Source organism: Styela clava, chromosome 11, assembly GCF_964204865.1.
Source record: "Styela clava chromosome 11, kaStyClav1.hap1.2, whole genome shotgun sequence".
NCBI classification, from domain to species: domain Eukaryota; kingdom Metazoa; phylum Chordata; class Ascidiacea; order Stolidobranchia; family Styelidae; genus Styela; species Styela clava.
The window spans coordinates 1,926,198-1,941,191 of record NC_135260.1 but is presented as its reverse complement, the minus strand read 5'-3'; the positions used below and the strand labels follow the sequence as shown (position 1 = coordinate 1,941,191).

Below are 14,994 nucleotides of genomic sequence, written 5' to 3'. Positions count from 1 at the left end.
AATTCCATTAAGGGATAGTTTTTAGACCCTTCGTCGTCGTAAGGTAGTCCATGTTACCGCAGGTAAGTTACGGCTTCCGCTACCATTAAGTCCATGCTTCCGAAATGAAATAACTCGCCTTGACTGATAACCGGGCGATTGGCCGTGATCCGTCATGTGATTAATTAAGCCGTCTTATTCCGATTTCCCATATTCTAACTCACTCTATAGTAGCACCGATTATTCTGCCATATATAGTATACCTATTAAGACGCATTCGAAATATCGATGTCGTAAAGTTGCGCTTCGCCCCTGTTAGTAATTATTCAGTCCTCGACAATCTGAAATATTTTATAACATATTTATTTTAAATTATGTTTTGTTTAGATAGCATTCCTTTTATTTTTGATAAAAGCGAAAAGCCTACGGCACCCGGTATTCCCAGCCGGTCACCCATGCAAGTACTAACCGAGCCCGACGTTGCTTAACTTCCGAGATCGGGTGTATTCAACGTGGTATGATCGTAGGCGATATCGACGAGACATATTCGGTCATTTATATTTAGGCAACGCCTAATGAGAGAGAGAAGCGAAGCGCAACTGTTTCGTTTGTAGAGTCACAAACAATGAAACTCAGGCAGTCGCTGTTTCGCTCAGTGGCTTACCGCCGACATTTTCTACCAGTGTCAAATTTTGTTATTATTGGTTACATGCGTTAATTTATTGATTGCATGTTTTTCCTCATAGATATTTTATCTCTGGTGTATGGCTTAACGCAAGCATCGAGTCGCTGATATAACTCGCTTGTTTGTTATTGAGGTCTGACGTGTTATTGACAAAGCTTTTTGATAAGCGGATGCCCATTGTATTGCACATAACCCAGATAGTTCGACAGTATATATGAAAGTTGCCCTTCTTATAAGCTTTTTTTTATTATATGTGCTCAAAGCTAGGTTACGTGCACTCACACAGTATCGAAAGTTATATATAAACTCTCACAAGCGCGTGGCACTTCGGTGATCGGCCGTAACTTGGCGAGAGTTTAATTTTTCGATTAAGTCCGGTTTAATAAAAATGTATCAACGTTAATAGTCAGTCAGTCTAACTAAATTTAATGAGATATCTACTAGGGATGCAAAATGAAGGCTTTGAACCTGCGCTAAAGTACTGAATTGACGTAGATCGCACTATGTAATACTAGATATAGGTAGATTTCAAGCTATGGTAAAACTCATGCTCAACCGTGTGGCGCATCGTGCTAAGTGTTAGATTTACGCTCGTTACCACACCTCTGATTACTCTGCGTGGGTTCGAATTCCATTAAGGGATAGTTTTTAGACCCTTCGTCGTCGTAAGGTAGTCCATGTTACCGCAGGTAAGTTACGGCTTCCGCTACCATTAAGTCCATGCTTCCGAAATGAAATAACTCGCCTTGACTGATAACCGGGCGATTGGCCGTGATCCGTCATGTGATTAATTAAGCCGTCTTATTCCGATTTCCCATATTCTAACTCACTCTATAGTAGCACCGATTATTCTGCCATATATAGTATACCTATTAAGACGCATTCGAAATATCGATGTCGTAAAGTTGCGCTTCGCCCCTGTTAGTAATTATTCAGTCCTCGACAATCTGAAATATTTTATAACATATTTATTTTAAATTATGTTTTGTTTAGATAGCATTCCTTTTATTTTTGATAAAAGCGAAAAGCCTACGGCACCCGGTATTCCCAGCCGGTCACCCATGCAAGTACTAACCGAGCCCGACGTTGCTTAACTTCCGAGATCGGGTGTATTCAACGTGGTATGATCGTAGGCGATATCGACGAGACATATTCGGTCATTTATATTTAGGCAACGCCTAATGAGAGAGAGAAGCGAAGCGCAACTGTTTCGTTTGTAGAGTCACAAACAATGAAACTCAGGCAGTCGCTGTTTCGCTCAGTGGCTTACCGCCGACATTTTCTACCAGTGTCAAATTTTGTTATTATTGGTTACATGCGTTAATTTATTGATTGCATGTTTTTCCTCATAGATATTTTATCTCTGGTGTATGGCTTAACGCAAGCATCGAGTCGCTGATATAACTCGCTTGTTTGTTATTGAGGTCTGACGTGTTATTGACAAAGCTTTTTGATAAGCGGATGCCCATTGTATTGCACATAACCCAGATAGTTCGACAGTATATATGAAAGTTGCCCTTCTTATAAGCTTGTTTTTATTATATGTGCTCAAAGCTAGGTTACGTGCACTCACACAGTATCGAAAGTTATATTTAAACTCTCACAAGCGCGTGGCACTTCGGTGATCGGCCGTAACTTGGCGAGAGTTTAATTTTTCGATTAAGTCCGGTTTAATAAAAATGTATCAACGTTAATAGTCAGTCAGTCTAAATAAATTTAATGAGATATCTACTAGGGATGCAAAATGAAGGCTTTGAACCTGCGCTAAAGTACTGAATTGACGTAGATCGCACTATGTAATACTAGATATAGGTAGATTTCAAGCTATGGTAAAACTCATGCTCAACCGTGTGGCGCATCGTGCTAAGTGTTAGATTTACGCTCGTTACCACACCTCTGATTACTCTGCGTGGGTTCGAATTCCATTAAGGGATAGTTTTTAGACCCTTCGTCGTCGTAAGGTAGTCCATGTTACCGCAGGTAAGTTACGGCTTCCGCTACCATTAATTCCATGCTTCCGAAATGAAATAACTCGTCTTGACTGATAACCGGGCGATTGGCCGTGATCCGTCATGTGATTAATTAAGCCGTCTTATCTCGATTTCCCATATCCTAACTCACTCTATAGTGGCACCGATTATTCTGCCATATATAGTATACCTATTAAGACGCATTCGAAATATCGATGACGGGTCTCAGTGACTATTCGTAAAGTTGCGTTTCGCCCCTGTTAGTTATTATTCAGTCCTCAACAATCTGAAATATTTTATAACATATTTATTTTAAATTATGTTTTGTTCAGACAGCATTCCTTTTATTTTTGATAAAAGCGAAAAGCCTACGGCACCCGGTATTCCCAGCCGGTCACCCATGCAAGTACTAACCGAGCCCGACGTTGCTTAACTTCCGAGATCGAACGAGATCGGGTGTATTCAACGTGGTATGGTCGTAGGCGATATCGACGAGCCATATTCGGGTATTTATATTTAGGCAACGCCTAAAGAGAGAGAAGCGAAGCGCAACCGTTTCGTTTGTAGAGTCACAAACAATGAAACTCAGGCAGTCGCTGTTTCGCTCAGTGGCTTACCGCCGACATTTTCTACCAGTGTCAAATTTTGTTATTATTGGTTACATGCGTTAATTTATTGATTGCATGTTTTTCCTCATAGGTATTTTATCTCTGGTGTATGGCTTAACGCAAGCATGAGTCGCTGATATGACTCGCTTGTTTGTTATTGAGGCCTGACGTGTTATTGACAAAGCTTTTTTGATAAGCGGATGCCCATTGTATTACATATAACCCAGATAGTTCGACAGTATATATGAAAGTTGCCCTTCTTATAAGCTTGTTTTTATTATAATGTGCTCAAAGCTAGGTTGCGTGCACTCACACAGTATCAAAAGTTATATATAAACTCTCACAAGCGCGTGGCACTTCGGTGATCGCCCGTAACTTGGCGAGAGTTTAATTTTTCGATTAAGTCCGGTTCAATAAAAATGTATCAACGTTAATAGTCAGCCAGTCTGTAGTTTATTTTATCACAAACCGAAAGTACACATCGGACAAATATAATTGTAAAAGATAAAAAATGCATTTCAGTGTGAATGAAGACACGATAAACCAGTGAATAATATCGAGCAGCGTCACTTTTGAGGGAGTGAGTCTCACATTACATCATACTAAGAAAAAAGTTAAACATGAAATACTAACAAAAGCCGGACTTTGAGACATATTAAGCAACCCGATATTCCGGTGTCCGGTGTTAATGGAAGAAAACGACTCCAGACACAACAGGTTGAGGTAACGGTGACAACAGTGATAATGCAATATTGCCAAATTTGATCTCTTGTTAGTGGTTCTCGCCATGACTTGTTAAAGTCGTAACTGGGGCACTTTATGTTACACGTTGATCACTAATTATTCAAGTACTAATTGGACCTATGTTGTTGATATTTCTTGATCGGGCGTATTCAACATTATATTGCAAGCCCGACATTTCTGGTACAACTATAGCGTGAGGCCTAACGCCATATTTCGCTTACTCATATACTGTCTCAGGTGTTCAAATAGTTACCAACTCCAATCCTGGGATATTTACAATTTAATGATGTTTTATAAATAAATTTAATGAGATATCTACTATGGATGCAAAATGAAGGCTTTGAACCTGCGCTAAAGTACTGAATTGACCTAGATCGCACTATGTAATACTAGATATAGGTAGATTTCAAGCTATGGTAAAACTCATGCTCAACCGTGTGGCGCATCGTGCTAAGTGTTAGATTTACGCTCGTTACCACACCTCTGATTACTCTGCGTGGGTTCGAATTCCATTAAGGGATAGTTTTTAGACCCTTCGTCGTCGTAATGTAGTCCATGTTACCGCAGGTAAGTTACGGCTTCCGCTACCATTAAGTCCATGCTTCCGAAATGAAATAACTGGCCTTGACTGATAACCGGGCGATTGGCCGTGATCCGTCATGTGATTAATTAAGCCGTCTTATTCCGATTTCCCATATTCTAACTCACTCTATAGTGGCACCGATTATTCTGCCATATATAGTATACCTATTAAGACGCATTCGAAATATCGATGACGGGTCTCAGTGACTATTCGTAAAGTTGCGTTTCGCCCCTGTTAGTTATTATTCAGTCCTCGACAATCTGAAATATTTTATAACATATTTATTTTAAATTATGTTTTGTTCAGACAGCATTCCTTTTATTTTTGATAAAAGCGAAAAGCCTACGGCACCCGGTATTCCCAGCCGGTCACCCATGCAAGTACTAACCGAGCCCGACGTTGCTTAACTTCCGAGATCGAACGAGATCGGGTGTATTCAACGTGGTATGGTCGTAGGCGATATCGACGAGACATATTCGGTCATTTATATTTAGGCAACGCCTAATGAGAGAGAGAAGCGAAGCGCAACTGTTTCGTTTGTAGAGTCACAAACAATGAAACTCAGGCAGTCGCTGTTTCGCTCAGTGGCTTACCGCCGACATTTTCTACCAGTGTCAAATTTTGTTATTATTGGTTACATGCGTTAATTTATTGATTGCATGTTTTTCCTCATAGATATTTTATCTCTGGTGTATGGCTTAACGCAAGCATCGAGTCGCTGATATAACTCGCTTGTTTGTTATTGAGGTCTGACGTGTTATTGACAAAGCTTTTTGATAAGCGGATGCCCATTGTATTGCACATAACCCAGATAGTTCGACAGTATATATGAAAGTTGCCCTTCTTATAAGCTTTTTTTTATTATATGTGCTCAAAGCTAGGTTACGTGCACTCACACAGTATCGAAAGTTATATATAAACTCTCACAAGCGCGTGGCACTTCGGTGATCGGCCGTAACTTGGCGAGAGTTTAATTTTTCGATTAAGTCCGGTTTAATAAAAATGTATCAACGTTAATAGTCAGTCAGTCTAACTAAATTTAATGAGATATCTACTAGGGATGCAAAATGAAGGCTTTGAACCTGCGCTAAAGTACTGAATTGACGTAGATCGCACTATGTAATACTAGATATAGGTAGATTTCAAGCTATGGTAAAACTCATGCTCAACCGTGTGGCGCATCGTGCTAAGTGTTAGATTTACGCTCGTTACCACACCTCTGATTACTCTGCGTGGGTTCGAATTCCATTAAAGGATAGTTTTTAGACCCTTCGTCGTCGTAAGGTAGTCCATGTTACCGCAGGTAAGTTACGGCTTCCGCTACCATTAATTCCATGCTTCCGAAATGAAATGACTGATAACCGGGCGATTGGCCGTGATCCGTCATGTGATTAATTAAGCCGTCTTATCTCGATTTCCCATATCCTAACTCACTCTATAGTGGCACCGATTATTCTGCCATATATAGTATACCTATTAAGACGCATTCGAAATATCGATGACGGGTCTCAGTGACTATTCGTAAAGTTGCGTTTCGCCCCTGTTAGTTATTATTCAGTCCTCGACAATCTGAAATATTTTATAACATATTTATTTTAAATTATGTTTTGTTCAGACAGCATTCCTTTTATTTTTGATAAAAGCGAAAAGCTTACGGCACCCGGTATTCCCAGCCGGTCACCCATGCAAGTACTAACCGAGCCCGACGTTGCTTAACTTCCGAGATCGAACGAGATCGGGTGTATTCAACGTGGTATGGTCGTAGGCGATATCGACGAGCCATATTCGGGTATTTATATTTAGGCAACGCCTAAAGAGAGAGAAGCGAAGCGCAACCGTTTCGTTTGTAGAGTCACAAACAATGAAACTCAGGCAGTCGCTGTTTCGCTCAGTGGCTTACCGCCGACATTTTCTACCAGTGTCAAATTTTGTTATTATTGGTTACATGCGTTAATTTATTGATTGCATGTTTTTCCTCATAGGTATTTTATCTCTGGTGTATGGCTTAACGCAAGCATCGAGTCGCTGATATAACTCGCTTGTTTGTTATTGAGGCCTGACGTGTTATTGACAAAGCTTTTTTGATAAGCGGATGCCCATTGTATTACATATAACCCAGATAGTTCGACAGTATATATGAAAGTTGCCCTTCTTATAAGCTTGTTTTCATTATAATGTGCTCAAAGCTAGGTTGCGTGCACTCACACAGTATCAAAAGTTATATATAAACTCTCACAAGCGCGTGGCACTTCGGTGATCGCCCGTAACTTGGCGAGAGTTTAATTTTTCGATTAAGTCCGGTTCAATAAAAATGTATCAACGTTAATAGTCAGCCAGTCTGTAGTTTATTTTATCACAAACCGAAAGTACACATCGGACAAATATAATTGTAAAAGATAAAAAATGCATTTCAGTGTGAATGAAGACACGATAAACCAGTGAATAATATCGAGCAGCGTCACTTTTGAGGGTGTGAGTCTTACATTACATCATACTAAGAAAAAAGTTAAACATGAAATACTAACAAAAGCCGGACTTTGAGACATATTAAGCAACCCGATATTCCGGTGTCCGGTGTTAATGGAAGAAAACGACTCCAGACACAACAGGTTGAGGTAACGGTGACAACAGTGATAATGCAATATTGCCAAATTTGATTTCTTGTTAGTGGTTCTCGCCATGACTTGTTAAAGTCGTAACTGGGGCACTTTATGTTACACGTTGATCACTAATTATTCAAGTACTAATTGGACCTATGTTGTTGATATTTCTTGATCGGGCGTATTCAACATTATATTGCAAGCCCGACATTTCTGGTACAACTATAGCGTGAGGCTTAACGCCATATTCCGCTTACTCATATACTGTCTCAGGTGTTCAAATAGTTACCAACTCCAATCCTGGGATATTTACAATTTAATGATGTTTTATAACTAAATTTAATGAGATATCTACTATGGATGCAAAATGAAGGCTTTGAACCTGCGCTAAAGTACTGAATTGACCTAGATCGCACTATGTAATACTAGATATAGGTAGATTTCAAGCTATGGTAAAACTCATGCTCAACCGTGTGGCGCATCGTGCTAAGTGTTAGATTTACGCTCGTTACCACACCTCTGATTACTCTGCGTGGGTTCGAATTCCATTAAGGGATAGTTTTTAGACCCTTCGTCGTCGTAAGGTAGTCCATGTTACCGCAGGTAAGTTACGGCTTCCGCTACCATTAAGTCCATGCTTCCGAAATGAAATAACTCGCCTTGACTGATAACCGGGCGATTGGCCGTGATCCGTCATGTGATAAATTAAGCCGTCTTATTCCGATTTCCCATATTCTAACTCACTCTATAGTAGCACCGATTATTCTGCCATATATAGTATACCTATTAAGACGCATTCGAAATATCGATGTCGTAAAGTTGCGTTTCGCCCCTGTTAGTAATTATTCAGTCCTCGACAATCTGAAATATTTTATAACATATTTATTTTAAATTATGTTTTGTTTAGATAGCATTCCTTTTATTTTTGATAAAAGCGAAAAGCCTACGGCACCCGGTATTCCCAGCCGGTCACCCATGCAAGTACTAACCGAGCCCGACGTTGCTTAACTTCCGAGATCGGGTGTATTCAACGTGGTATGATCGTAGGCGATATCGACGAGACATATTCGGTCATTTATATTTAGGCAACGCCTAATGAGAGAGAGAAGCGAAGCGCAACTGTTTCGTTTGTAGAGTCACAAACAATGAAACTCAGGCAGTCGCTGTTTCGCTCAGTGGCTTACCGCCGACATTTTCTACCAGTGTCAAATTTTGTTATTATTGGTTACATGCGTAATTTATTGATTGCATGTTTTTCCTCATAGATATTTTATCTCTGGTGTATGGCTTAACGCAAGCATCGAGTCGCTGATATAACTCGCTTGTTTGTTATTGAGGTCTGACGTGTTATTGACAAAGCTTTTTGATAAGCGGATGCCCATTGTATTGCACATAACCCAGATAGTTCGACAGTATATATGAAAGTTGTCCTTCTTATAAGCTTGTTTTTATTATATGTGCTCAAAGCTAGGTTACGTGCACTCACACAGTATCGAAAGTTATATTTAAACTCTCACAAGCGCGTGGCACTTCGGTGATCGGCCGTAACTTGGCGAGAGTTTAATTTTTCGATTAAGTCCGGTTTAATAAAAATGTATCAACGTTAATAGTCAGTCAGTCTAAATAAATTTAATGAGATATCTACTAGGGATGCAAAATGAAGGCTTTGAACCTGCGCTAAAGTACTGAATTGACGTAGATCGCACTATGTAATACTAGATATAGGTAGATTTCAAGCTATGGTAAAACTCATGCTCAACCGTGTGGCGCATCGTGCTAAGTGTTAGATTTACGCTCGTTACCACACCTCTGATTACTCTGCGTGGGTTCGAATTCCATTAAGGGATAGTTTTTAGACCCTTCGTCGTCGTAAGGTAGTCCATGTTACCGCAGGTAAGTTACGGCTTCCGCTACCATTAATTCCATGCTTCCGAAATGAAATAACTCGCCTTGACTGATAACCGGGCGATTGGCCGTGATCCGTCATGTGATTAATTAAGCCGTCTTATCTCGATTTCCCATATCCTAACTCACTCTATAGTGGCACCGATTATTCTGCCATATATAGTATACCTATTAAGACGCATTCGAAATATCGATGACGGGTCTCAGTGACTATTCGTAAAGTTGCGTTTCGCCCCTGTTAGTTATTATTCAGTCCTCGACAATCTGAAATATTTTATAACATATTTATTTTAAATTATGTTTTGTTCAGACAGCATTCCTTTTATTTTTGATAAAAGCGAAAAGCCTACGGCACCCGGTATTCCCAGCCGGTCACCCATGCAAGTACTAACCGAGCCCGACGTTGCTTAACTTCCGAGATCGGGTGTATTCAACGTGGTATGGTCGTAGGCGATATCGACGAGACATATTCGGGTATTTATATTTAGGCAACGCCCAAAGAGAGAGAAGCGAAGCGCAACCGTTTCGTTTGTAGAGTCACAAACAATGAAACTCAGGCAGTCGCTGTTTCGCTCAGTGGCTTACCGCCGACATTTTCTACCAGTGACAAATTTTGTTATTATTGGTTACATGCGTTAATTTATTGATTGCATGTTTTTCCTCATAGGTATTTTATCTCTGGTGTATGGCTTAACGCAAGCATCGAGTCGCTGATATAACTCGCTTGTTTGTTATTGAGGCCTGACGTGTTATTGACAAAGCTTTTTTGATAAGCGGATGCCCATTGTATTACATATAACCCAGATAGTTCGACAGTATATATGAAAGTTGCCCTACTTATAAGCTTGTTTTTATTATAATGTGCTCAAAGCTAGGTTGCGTGCACTCACACAGTATCAAAAGTTATATATAAACTCTCACAAGCGCGTGGCACTTCGGTGATCGCCCGTAACTTGGCGAGAGTTTAATTTTTCGATTAAGTCCGGTTCAATAAAAATGTATCAACGTTAATAGTCAGCCAGTCTGTAGTTTATTTTATCACAAACTGAAAGTACACATCGGACAAATATAATTGTAAAAGATAAAAAATGCATTTCAGTGTGAATGGAGACACGATAAACCAGTGAATAATATCGAGCAGCGTCACTTTTGAGGGAGTGAGTCTTACATTACATCATACTAAGAAAAAAGTTAAACATGAAATACTAACAAAAGCCGGACTTTGAGACATATTAAGCAACCCGATATTCCGGTGTCCGGTGTTAATGGAAGAAAACGACTCCAGACACAACAGGTTGGGGTGACGGTGACCACAGTGATAATGCAATATTGCCAAATTTGATCTCTTGTTAGTGGTTCTCGCCATGACTTGTTAAAGTCGTAACTGGGGCACTTTATGTTACACGTTGATCACTAATTATTCAAGTACTAATTGGACCTATGTTGTTGATATTTCTTGATCGGGCGTATTCAACATTATATTGCAAGCCCGACATTTCTGGTACAACTATAGCGTGAGGCCTAACGCCATATTTCGCTTACTCATATACTGTCTCAGGTGTTCAAATAGTTACCAACTCCAATCCTGGGATATTTACAATTTTAATGATGTTTTATAACTAAATTTAATGAGATATCTACTATGGATGCAAAATGAAGGCTTTGAACCTGCGCTAAAGTACTGAATTGACGTAGATCTCACTATGTAATACTATATATAGGTAGATTTCAAGCTATGGTAAAATTCATGCTCAACCGTGTGGCGCATCGTGCTAAGTGTTAGATTTACGCTCGTTACCACATCTCTGATTACTCTGCGTGAGTTCGAATTTCATTAAGGGATAGTTTTTAGACCCTTCGTCGTCGTAAGGTAGTCCATGTTACCGCAGGTAAGTTACGGCTTCCGCTACCATTAAATCCATGCTTCCGAAATGAAATAACTCGCCTTGACTGATAACCGAGCGATTGGCCGTGATCCGTCATGTGATTAATTAAGCCGTCTTATCTCGATTTCCCATATTCTAACTCACTCTATAGTAGCACCGATTATTCTGCCATGTATAGTATACCTATTAAGACGCATTCGAAATATCGATGTCGTAAAGTTGCCTTTCGCCCCTGTTAGTAATTATTCAGTCCTCGACAATCTGAAATATTTTATAACATATTTATTTCAAATTATGTTTTGTTTAGATAGCATTCCTTTTATTTTTGATAAAAGCGAAAAGCCTACGGCACCCGGTATTCCCAGCCGGTCACCCATGCAAGTACTAACCGAGCCCGACGTTGCTTAACTTCCGAGATCGGGTGTATTCAACGTGGTATGGTCGTAGGCGATATCGACGAGACATATTCGGTTATTTATATTTAGGCAACGCCTAATGAGAGAGAAGCGAAGCGCAACTGTTTCGTTTGTAGAGTCACAAACAATGAAACTCAGGCAGTCGCTGTTTCGCTCAGTGGCTTACCGCCGACATTTTCTACCAGTGTCAAATTTTGTTATTATTGATTACATGCGTTAATTTATTGATTGCATGTTTTTCCTCATAGGTATTTTATCTCTGGTGTATGGCTTAACGCAAGCATCGAGTCGCTGATATAACTCGCTTGTTTGTTATTGAGGCCTGACGTGTTATTGACAGAGCTTTTTGATAAGCGGATGCCCATTGTATTGCACATAACCCAGATAGTTCGACAGTATATATGAAAGTTGCCCTTCTTATAAGCTTGTTTTTTATTATATGTGCTCAAAGCTAGGTTACGTGCACTCACACTGTATCAAAAGTTATATATAAACTCTCACAAGCGCGTGGCACTTCGGTGATCGCCCGTAACTTGGCGAGAGTTTAATTTTTCGATTAAGTCCGGTTCAATAAAAATGTATCAACGTTAATAGTCAGTCAGTCTAACTAAATTTAATGAGATATCTCCTAGGGATGCAAATGAAGGCTTTGAACCTGCGCTAAATTACTGAATTGACGTAGATCTCACTATGTAATACTAGATATAGGTAGATTTCAAGCTATGGTAAAACTCGTGCTCAACCGTGTGGCGCATCGTGCTAAGTGTCAGATATACGCTCGTTACCACACCTCTGATTACTCTGCGTGGGTTCGAATTCCATTAAGGGATAGTTTTCAGAACTCTTCGTCGTCGTAAGGTAGTCCATGTTACCGCAGGTAAGTTACGGCTTCCGCTACCATTAAGTGCTTGCTTCCGAAATGAAATAACTGGCCTTGACTGATAACCGGGCGATTGGCCGTGATCCGTCATATGATTAATTAAGTCGTCTTATCTCGATTTCCCATATCCTAACTCACTCCATAGTAGCACCGATTATTCTGCCATATATAGTAGGCCTATACCTATTAAGACGCATTCGAAATATCGATGACGGGTCTCAGTGACTATTCGTAAAGTTGCGTTTCGCCCCTGTTAGTTATTATTCAGTCCTCGACAATCTGAAATATTTTATAACATATTCATTTTAAATTATGTTTTGTTCAGACAGCATTCCTTTTATTTTTGATAAAAGCGAAAAGCCTACGGCACCCGGTATTCCCAGCCGGTCACCCATGCAAGTACTAACCGAGCCCGACGTTGCTTAACTTCCGAGATCGAACGAGATCGGGTGTATTCAACGTGGTATGGTCGTAGGCGATATCGACGAGACATATTCGGTTATTTATATTTAGGCAACGCCTAATGAGAGAGAAGCGAAGCGCAACTGTTTCGTTTGTAGAGTCACAAACAATGAAACTCAGGCAGTCGCTGTTTCGCTCAGTGGCTTACCGCCGACATTTTCTACCAGTGTCAAATTTTGTTATTATTGATTACATGCGTTAATTTATTGATTGCATGTTTTTCCTCATAGGTATTTTATCTCTGGTGTATGGCTTAACGCAAGCATCGAGTCGCTGATATAACTCGCTTGTTTGTTATTGAGGCCTGACGTGTTATTGACAGAGCTTTTTGATAAGCGGATGCCCATTGTATTGCACATAACCCAGATAGTTCGACAGTATATATGAAAGTTGCCCTTCTTATAAGCTTGTTTTTTATTATATGTGCTCAAAGCTAGGTTACGTGCACTCACACAGTATCAAAAGTTATATATAAACTCTCACAAGCGCGTGGCACTTCGGTGATCGCCCGTAACTTGGCGAGAGTTTAATTTTTCGATTAAGTCCGGTTCAATAAAAATGTATCAACGTTAATAGTCAGTCAGTCTAACTAAATTTAATGAGATATCTCCTAGGGATGCAAATGAAGGCTTTGAACCTGCGCTAAATTACTGAATTGACGTAGATCTCACTATGTAATACTAGATATAGGTAGATTTCAAGCTATGGTAAAACTCGTGCTCAACCGTGTGGCGCATCGTGCTAAGTGTCAGATATACGCTCGTTACCACACCTCTGATTACTCTGCGTGGGTTCGAATTCCATTAAGGGATAGTTTTCAGAACCCTTCGTCGTCGTAAGGTAGTCCATGTTATCGCAGGTAAGTTACGGCTTCCGCTACCATTAAGTGCTTGCTTCCGAAATGAAATTTTTTTTATTTTTTTTTTTATTTTCTATTACGGATCAGAACGACAAGTCTGGAATCCAGCCCAAATGCCTTCATACCCAGACTATGCCGACGGAAGTTTATGGATCAATTCTCTTTGTAATAGAGATCACCATTTTGTATACCACGTAGAGTGGTGGGCTTCCTGTCATCACATCCGCTATATGTGAGATGGTATTTACTGAGTTGAGGTTTTACGCCGGCAACTGGGAGTTTTATATACAAGAAGTTTGAGAAGCCGAATTGAAATACCTGGCCTTGACTGATAACCGGGCGATTGGCCGTGATCCGTCATATGATTAATTAAGTCGTCTTATCTCGATTTCCCATATCCTAACTCACTCCATAGTAGCAACGATTATTCTGCCATATATAGTAGGCCTATACCTATTAAGACGCATTCGAAATATCGATGACGGGTCTCAGTAACTATTCGTAAAGTTGCGTTTCGCCCCTGTTAGTTATTATTCAGTCCTCGACAATCTGAAATATTCTATAACATATTCATTTTAAATTATGTTTTGTTCAGACAGCATTTCTTTTATTTTTGATAAAAGCGAAAAGCCTACGGCACCCGGTATTCCCAGCCGGTCACCCATGCAAGTACTAACCGAGCCCGACGTTGCTTAACTTACGAGATCGGGTGTATTCAACGTGGTATGGTCGTAGGCGATATCGACGAGACATATTCGGTTATTTATATTTAGGCAACGCCTAATGAGAGAGAAGCGAAGCGCAACTGTTTCGTTTGTAGAGTCACAAACAATGAAACTCAGGCAGTCGCTGTTTCGCTCAGTGGCTTACCGCCGACATTTTCTACCAGTGTCAAATTTTGTTAATATTGATTACATGCGTTAATTTATTGATTGCATGTTTTTCCTCGTAGGTATTTTATCTCTGGTGTATGGCTTAACGCAAGCATCGAGTCGCTGATATAACTTGCTTGTTTGTTATTGAGGCCTGACGTGTTATTGACAAAGCTTTTTGATAAGCGGATGCCCATTGTATTGCACATAACCCAGATAGTTCGACAGTATATATGAAAGTTGCCCTTCTTATAAGCTTGTTTTTTTTTATATGTGCTCAAAGCTAGGTTACGTGCACTCACACAGTATCAAAAGTTATATATAAACTCTCACAAGCGCGTGGCACTTCGGTGATCGCCCGTAACTTGGCGAGAGTTTAATTTTTCGATTAAGTCCGGTTCAATAAAAATGTATCAACGTTAATAGTCAGTCAGTCTAACTAAATTTAATGAGATATCTCCTAGGGATGCAAATGAAGGCTTTGAACCTGCGCTAAATTACTGAATTGACGTAGATCTCACTATGTAATACTAGATATAGGTAGA

The 14,994-nt window shown here is 40.0% G+C and overlaps 4 non-coding genes and 6 pseudogenes across 4 annotated transcripts; all 10 read right to left on the bottom strand.

Annotated features, from left to right (window-relative positions):
- Nucleotides 1–399: 399 nt before the first annotated feature.
- LOC144430133 (5S ribosomal RNA) lies at nucleotides 400–508 on the bottom strand (annotated as a pseudogene).
- A 1,182-nt stretch (nucleotides 509–1,690) lies between these two features.
- LOC144430132 (5S ribosomal RNA) lies at nucleotides 1,691–1,799 on the bottom strand (annotated as a pseudogene).
- Nucleotides 1,800–2,999: 1,200 nt separating this feature from the next.
- Nucleotides 3,000–3,118, bottom strand: LOC144430015 (5S ribosomal RNA). The gene has a single exon (XR_013479261.1). It is a non-coding gene; the product is annotated as a 5S ribosomal RNA (ribosomal RNA).
- Nucleotides 3,119–4,908: 1,790 nt separating this feature from the next.
- Nucleotides 4,909–5,027, bottom strand: LOC144430014 (5S ribosomal RNA). Its single transcript, XR_013479260.1, has one exon. It is a non-coding gene; the product is annotated as a 5S ribosomal RNA (ribosomal RNA).
- A 1,190-nt stretch (nucleotides 5,028–6,217) lies between these two features.
- LOC144430053 (5S ribosomal RNA) lies at nucleotides 6,218–6,336 on the bottom strand. The gene has a single exon (XR_013479298.1). It is a non-coding gene; the product is annotated as a 5S ribosomal RNA (ribosomal RNA).
- A 1,773-nt stretch (nucleotides 6,337–8,109) lies between these two features.
- On the bottom strand, nucleotides 8,110–8,218 carry LOC144430131 (5S ribosomal RNA; annotated as a pseudogene).
- Nucleotides 8,219–9,417: 1,199 nt separating this feature from the next.
- Nucleotides 9,418–9,526, bottom strand: LOC144430129 (5S ribosomal RNA; annotated as a pseudogene).
- A 1,774-nt stretch (nucleotides 9,527–11,300) lies between these two features.
- Nucleotides 11,301–11,409, bottom strand: LOC144430128 (5S ribosomal RNA; annotated as a pseudogene).
- Nucleotides 11,410–12,614: 1,205 nt separating this feature from the next.
- LOC144430013 (5S ribosomal RNA) lies at nucleotides 12,615–12,733 on the bottom strand. Its single transcript, XR_013479259.1, has one exon. It is a non-coding gene; the product is annotated as a 5S ribosomal RNA (ribosomal RNA).
- A 1,472-nt stretch (nucleotides 12,734–14,205) lies between these two features.
- On the bottom strand, nucleotides 14,206–14,314 carry LOC144430164 (5S ribosomal RNA; annotated as a pseudogene).
- Nucleotides 14,315–14,994: the final 680 nt, after the last annotated feature.